Below are 7,655 nucleotides of genomic sequence, written 5' to 3'. Positions count from 1 at the left end.
ATGGGCCCTCTGTCCAACCCTTTCTCCTGTGCTTGTTCTCTCCTGGGCTGAGAATGCTCCCTACCTCTCATCTCCCAGGAGGCAGATCCACAGTGGAGTTTTCCAAACTTTTAAGCATGCCGCTTGCTATATTTCCTTTTAGATTAAAAAAGTCAATGATATTTCTTCATTATCCATAAATGCTATCACAGGACTTTGCTCTCTTATTCAGGTCATTGATGTGTTTTCTACCTTGATTTGCTTTTAATTTTGTTTCTTTTATACTGTTCTTCCTGATTTCAGAGTACATCGATAGACATACTTCCTTTCAAAGAGGAGCTAGATACTTGGGTGTTTCCCAAGGAAGTATGAAAACTGGTATAAACATGGCATCTCTGGCATTCATCCTTCATGCATCCATGAACAAGATGGAGAAGTAGCAATGAATGGTGCTTATGCGGACCCCCAAATAAGATAGTGTTAAGAAAAAAAAATTCAACTGAGTAAAATTTAAAGATCTTATTGGATTTATTCAACATCCTATGAATTGGGGGACAGCACCCCATCTAGCAAATAGAAAGAAGCTCCTAACAGCTGTACAAAAGGGAAGACTTTTCTAGGCAGAAGAAGGCAGGATGAGGAAATTACTAGCAAATAGTGGATTGTTTAAGACAAGGTCACCTCCCTTTTGGGGGATGGCAGGGGCCTATTAGGCAGATTACCCCATTAGTACTGGACAGGAGATTCTAGACCGACTAGTTAAGATTACATTTGTGGGAGAGGCTGAAGCTGCAGTTAGGTTAGGCATTAAGTCTCTGGTGACATGGGCTTGACTCCACTTGGGGACCTTTGTCTCTTTCTTGACAGCGTGATCAGTCATCATGGTTGACATGTACTAGCCAGTGGCATACATAACCCTATAGTTAACTGTATCTTTTTTTTTTTTCCTACAGCATGACAGAGCCTAGGAATTAATTACCGGTCAAGCAATCCTAATGGTAGTCCTGGTATCTGTGGGGCAAAAATGTAGAAATCTTTTTTAGAATTCATGGACTCCTTCTTTCTCTCCACTTCCCCACAGCACCCACTAGGCCAACTGACTCTACCAGAGGAGAAGCCAATGGCATTATGAAGGCCTTGTCTATGCTAATGTGGACATACGGAAAGAGAGAATTCCTCCAGGGAGAGAAATGGGGGTGAAGTGGCAGGATGGAACCATGGGAGCTGGTTCAAGATTGCAGTGAGTGTCCTGGCAAAATGTATGGAATGTGCAGGAGAGACAGGTCAGGGGCAGTTGCACTGGTCTTGTGCAGAGGCACTAGGTTACTTTGCTGGGACAGGTGAGCTTTTTAATGTGTCCTTTTTTTCTTCTTTTACTAGTAGTTATCAGCCTTGGTCATCTAAGGGCAGGTTCAGAGAAGGGATATAAAGAGATTAGAGCAGAGGATGGCTAAAGGCAAAGGTGAAAACTACACCCAAGGAGATGAAGCAACTTTCCACTGGATGCCTCAGCTTGGCTCAAGGTGAGTGCAGGAGATGGGGGTCAAGTCTCTGGAGACCTTGTCTGAGGGGCAAGCAGGGTCTTCACAAGGTGGGATCTCCTGGAAATTTATGAAAGGAAGATCATAGAAACAGGAGCTACATAAAAACACAAGCCTAGTACTTTGTCCAGGATGCTGACACTGACTGCGCATCGAAGGGTATCAGCTATAAGATGTATAACAAAGAGAACCAGAAGGTGCATGCCGAGGACATTACCTGTACCTAGTCTTGGGGAAGGAGGACAGGCCTGGGGTTGGTTCACTTCTTTAGAATGAGACTTCCTGGTGCTTACCCCACCCCTCCTTTCTATAGATATCTATCTTTGTCATTCCTTCTTCTGTACCCTACTTGGTGCAGTATAAGTTGGAGCTGGAAGAAATGGAGTAGCTAAAGGTAATGCAGGCTCAAGGTCCATTGTGTGTCCACACGCAGCCTCTTCTTCCTCCAGCCCCCAATTTCCCTATCCCCACCAGAGCCTCACGGTGTCTTTCTCCATCTCTCTCTGCAGGTGACCATGAACAAACACTATGATGTCTCCCAACAAGTTCTTGCCTCCAGAGGCTCTGCTTTGACCCAGGTACAGTTGACAACAGTAATTCTAGGGCAGGTGAGGGCACAGGGGTCTGCCTGGAAGGAAGACTGAGGGATGATAATGTGGGGAGGAGTTGGTGCTGGCCCTGGACCCCTCTCAGCCTTCTGATTGCGTCCTCTGGCTTCCTGAATGAAGATTTGGTGGGCCATGAGATAGATATATAATCCTGAATCGAGGGAATTGCATGGCTGCCAACATGCAGATCACTGAGGAGAATCTCCCTGAGGTGAGGCCTTAGGCTCAGTGCGGTTATTAATGGTAGAGGGTGGAACCCATGGGCTGGAGGGAAGATTTGTCTCTGAGGCCCTAGATAGTAACTGTCACTCTAGCTCTTCTTCACCGAAAGCTGTTGCCCTTGAACTTGAGCAACAACAAACCATACGGGCTGGATGGCCTACATGACATTATACAGATGGTCTCCACAGTCAAGGTCCTGAACCTCTCTAAAAATGAGGTGGGAAGAGGCAACCAGATCAAAGTTGGGGTTGACAGTGGGTGGTGGTGCTCATCTGAGAGATGACAGGAGGCAGGAGAAGGTACCTATGTGGAAAGGTAGAAGCTGGGGGTGCAGTGGCCCACATGTCTCTCTTTCCCTGGGACTCCTTTTACAATTTCCTCCTTGTATTTCTCAGCAAAAGTCAGCCTGAGAGTTGCACAAGGGGAAGTGGTTGTAGAGCTGTGGTCAGAGGGAATCCATGTCAACTTTCCTGGGGACCTCTGCCCCTAGGAGCCTGAGCCACCCAACATTGCCTGTCTGCAGGAGGTGGCAGCCATGGGAAGGATCACATGCTCTGCCTTCTCTTCTCTCTGTGTCCCTCACCTGTGCTTAGAAGTCTCCTTTCCTTCCTCTGACCTGCTTACCTATTTTCCTGGTCTGGGGTCTGTTTTTTACCTTCCGGCACTCAGTTTTCTCTAACATGTTGCTATGTTCTGGATGTTCGTGTCCCCCACCCCACCCTGTTCATTTGTTGAAATCCTGACACCCAAAGATGATAGTATCAGGAAGTGGGTTTTTGGGAGGTGCTTAGGGGTCATGAGGGTGTAACTCTCCTGAATGGGATGAGTGCCCTTATATAAGAGGCTCCAGAGAGATCCCTAACCCTTTCTACCATGTGAGGACATAGCAAGAAGGTGCCGGGTATGAACCAGGAAGAGGGCCCTCACCAGAAAGTGACCATGCTGGTGCCTTGATCTAGACTTTAAGCCTACAGAATAGGTAGCAGTAAATTTCTGTCATTTATCAGGGACCTAGTTGGTAGTCTTTTGTTATAGCAGCCTGAAGAGACTAAGGCTCACGCCTTCCCATGAGTGTGTTCTAGGAAGCAGGGCTGCCCTTCCTCACTAGGACCAGAGTGACCACCTTGAGCCAGGTGCGGGTGCCCTGGACTGAGAAGGGCCCTCCAGGCCAGGGCCTCATGCTGAGACAGACCTTTCTACTCCCTGCCGAGGCAGGGCTTTCCACCCTTGTTCTGAGAGGGACCCTCCTTTCCTTGAACCAAACGTATCCCCCCTCTAATCTCAGGCTGCCATGATGGCTTTCCTGCCCCATGATGAGGGCTGGGGTCCTGGGGGGCTGTTCCCCGAGGTCCTGTTCCTCTGGCCCTATGCCCTCCTTGGGAGAATCCAGGGTTCCCTGAGTCAGGAGACCAGAAGTGGGTGACTGCCAGTGAGCAGAGGGCTTCCTGAGGCAGGAATGGAAGGCAGAGGGCAGAGGTGCTTGAGAGGACAGGAGGACAGGTCTATGAAGGAAAGGACTGCAGGCAGAGCCATTTCCCCCTTCTCCTCTCTTCCTCCCTGACCCCCACCACCATGGTAGAGCTTCTTTCCCTTCCCTTTGTTTTGCCTTCTCTCCCTCTTTTGTCTCTACTCCCCTATGTCTCTCACCTCTCCCTTCCTACCTCCAACCCCTCTTCTGTCTTCATCCCCCTCCTTCTCCCTCCCTGCCTCCTGGGTCTTGCCTCACTCACATCCCTGCCCCAGCATCCTGGGCCACCCCTGGGGGGGGGTGTCATGGTCCTGCAGCGTGCTGGACCCCTAGTGAGGTAGCAGAGCCCTGGGCTCCCACCCCAGTCCCTCTTCTCTCTGGAGCCTTTGGTGGGGACCTGAAGGAAGGAAGGGAGGCAGGAAGGGGAAGGCAGCCCTGGAGCCTGGGCTCCAAATATTGCTTCTGGTGGCCCTGGAGACGGGAGTCAGGACAGTCTAGGTGGGATCCGCCCAGGGGGAAGGAAATTGAGGAGAGAAGGGAAGAATATGAAGGGTGTAGAGGACAAGGGAGGGAGGGAGAGAAAGAGAAAATGTGTTTTCCCTCTGGGTCAGTCCACAGGGGAGGTGTGCAGGGCCCTGGTGGCTGGGACATAGTAGTGTAGGTGGGACACACTAGGCTGTGTGCCCATGCCTGTCTGATCTGCACATCCTGGGTGTTAGGGACACAGGTTGTGGGGTTTGATGGCTCTCACCCCATATCCTTACTTTCCGAACTTGGGCCCATTACTTAACCTCTCATTTTCCTCATTTGCAAAAGGGGCCTAACAATATCCATCTGTTGGGCAGTTGTAAAAATTGAATCAAACTTGTAAGTGGCTGTCACAGGATCTGTATATAGTAACAATCCCTGTCACTGGGAGCAGATCGTTCTGATGGTCGCCCTCCCCATTCTTGACATCCTGATTCCCAGAGAACAACTGTTCCCTTCAGCATGAATATCACATAAGACCCTGATTGGGGAACGCTGTGTGACTGTGTCAAGCATGTGTAATTCTAAGGGGCTACTGTTGTTTGTTGTGGAAGTGGAAAGAAAGTCTCAGGGTTCCGTTCATACCTTCTTCCCATACCCACCCCCCACCCAGTTTCACTGATATATAAGTGACATTCATCTTTTTGTAAGTTTATCTGTACCTTCACCCAGACCTTCACTGCTACCCCTGCCAGCAATTCCAGGTGAGTGCTGTCTTGTGGGTGGAACTCCCAGCCCAGCCTGGGTTTAAGGGTATGGGAATGTGGTTATGCTGTCCTCAAGTTTTTCTCAATATTGTGGAAAGCCAATGGGTAGATCCAAGGAGTCTAGCCTAGTGGTTAGGAGCATGGGGCATGGAATTGGAATTTAGATTCTCTTCCAGACCCCAACACACACCAGCTGTGTGACCTTGGTCAAGTCACATGACCCTGCTGTGACTCAGTGTCTCTGAAAATGGAGATTAGACAGTCTACTCCTTGGGCCATTTTATGGAGTAAATGAGACTTTATAAAACCATCCCTGGGGTGCAGGTAAACCTCCTAACCTAGCAAAACTGGTAGATAATCTCTCCAAAGGTGGTGTCTGTGGGAGGGGTAGAGGTACCAACCAAGCAATCTGGGTGGCAGGCACGGTAAGGGTATGGGAGGAATCTGTTTGCTGAGTGGCAGTGGGAGCAGGATTGTTGTTGGGGAGAGTAGGGTTGTCCATCTGTCCAGCTGTCCCAGGGCTCAAGTTTCTCCAGTGTATGCATCAAGAATGACACGTTCTTGTGAGGGACACCAGCCCCAAGGAGACCCAGAGCACATTCTCTATCCCAGTTCCCACACCCTCCTGTAGCTCCTTGCCCACTCTCTCCCAGGAGCAGCACGGATGATGCAGGCATTCTCCACCCAGTCTGAGATGAACCTCCAGTGGTTTGAGAAGTGAGTGCTGGGGGTGTGTGAATATAGGAGGGAGCTTGGAGGAGCCGAGGAGGGAATAATGGGAACTTGCAGATCATTTGTTTTGCTTGTTTATCTCACTCATCATCACCCTGAACATTTGTTACCTAGTTACCTAGTTGTTTTGAACAGGTGTATATTACTTGTATGAATTCTTTGGGCCTTGTTCCTTTATTGACAGGCATTTTGGTTTCAGGAGTTTTCCCAGTACACACTGTGCCACAGGGCTCATTCCACTGCCTACGTTGCCGTAAATGTGGAGCCATGTTTTCTTCGCATAGATTGGGAAATGGCACCACGCAGTCAGACTGTCTCCACTTTGGTCCTAATGGATGTCATCTGTCCTTTCTCTATCCCAGGTGACTTCATGACAGCCACTGGGACTACACTGGTTCTCACTTGGCCCAAGGTGAGGTCCAGGAATTCAGGCCAAGTGAGCAGAGACTGGGGGACCTGTGGATGAGCCTCAGGGCTCCTGGCTCTGCTGATCTCCCAACTACCCCCCTTCACTTCCTCCAGGCGGATCACAGGATCCCAGAGGAGGCCCTCACCCAGGCTGACCCAGGATCCTTCGAAGACAGCCCTGAAAAGAAACCCTTGGGTGTGGTCATCTTCATCCTCATCATCTTTGTTGTGTTTTTCCTCTAGTCTGAGTATACCCCTGTGACCGAGCAGGAGGTTGCTTGAGGCTGGGAAGCCAATGTTTAACTGACACTAATCCACCCAGTGGGCTGGTTGTTCTGTGTATTTGTCTCACTCAGAATCCCTGATTCTTTTCAAGATTTTATTTTTAAGCAATCTCTACATCCAACATGGGGCTCGAAATCACAACCCCGAGACCAAGAGTCGCGTGTTCTCTACAGACCAAACTAGCCAGGTGCCCCCGATTCCTTTGATAATAAAGAATGACATTGCATGCTGTGTCAAATCCCTGCAAAATCCATTTGAGGCAGGTAGTTTTGTACTACAGATGCAGACAGGTAAACTCAGAGAGGGTCAGAGACTCTTTGGGAACAGTGGAGTAGAGTCTCAAATCCTGGACCCCTTAAAGGCCAGGCTGTGTGTGTGCTCCCCAGGCCCATGTGGCTGTCAAGGTGGGAATGTTCTGTTACCCTGGTAAACCTGGAGATGGTGTTCTGTGCCCCTAGCCTGTTATTAAAATGTTTTTATACAGAGAAGAGTATAATTGCTTAGTCATACAAATCTACTCAAATTTAAAAACAACCTTTTTGGGGAAAAATAGCATTAAAGAGCACATGAAAACCTGGGAAGTAAAAATTACCCACATATATGGATGACATAGGATAAATGTCCTTGATATATAAAGAAATCAGTAGAGAGATCAGAAACTGATATTAACCTAGAATTGTTATTAAAAACAATAGGAATGCCCAACTAACCTATGAAAAGCTATCCAAACACAATAACTACAAAAATGTAACTGCAAACACTGAGATGAGATACTAAATGAGAGAAGAAAGCTGAAGATTGTTATTTTCAGGAAAATACAGAGAGGGAGGGAGGGTGAGAGGGAGAGGAGAGAGAATTGTGTGTGTGTATGTCTATATTGATATATTGTGTATAGGAAATGTATAAAGTCATTACTTGTAAAAGTACACTATGTCAGGTAAAAACATGTGGAGATGGTATACCTCTGAGAGGTAAGCATTTCTGTCTTTACCTCAGAGCCCCCTCCCCGCTTGCTGGTGTGCTGGGCAACTTTCAGAGACTGCAGCGGATAGAAGATCATTTGTAGGAGGAAAGGCCTTCAAGGTCAGTTCTGGGAGGTTCCACAAGTAGACCTTCCCTGATACCCAGGAGCAAAGGGGAAGGAGATGGGTTTAGATGGAGGGGTAGAGCTGGTTGC

The 7,655-nt window shown here is 48.5% G+C and overlaps 1 long non-coding RNA gene across 1 annotated transcript; it reads left to right on the top strand.

Moving 5' to 3' along the window:
• Positions 1-1,384: 1,384 nt before the first annotated feature.
• LOC113930183 lies at positions 1,385-6,197 on the top strand. The gene is made up of 3 exons (XR_003522481.1): positions 1,385-1,502; positions 2,030-2,098; positions 6,148-6,197. It is a non-coding gene; the product is annotated as an uncharacterized LOC113930183 (long non-coding RNA).
• Positions 6,198-7,655: the final 1,458 nt, after the last annotated feature.

This window comes from Zalophus californianus, chromosome X (genome assembly GCF_009762305.2).
Source record: "Zalophus californianus isolate mZalCal1 chromosome X, mZalCal1.pri.v2, whole genome shotgun sequence".
Lineage (NCBI taxonomy): Eukaryota > Metazoa > Chordata > Mammalia > Carnivora > Otariidae > Zalophus > Zalophus californianus.
Note: the sequence above shows the minus strand (reverse complement) of the source record. Positions and strands in the feature narration are given on the sequence as shown.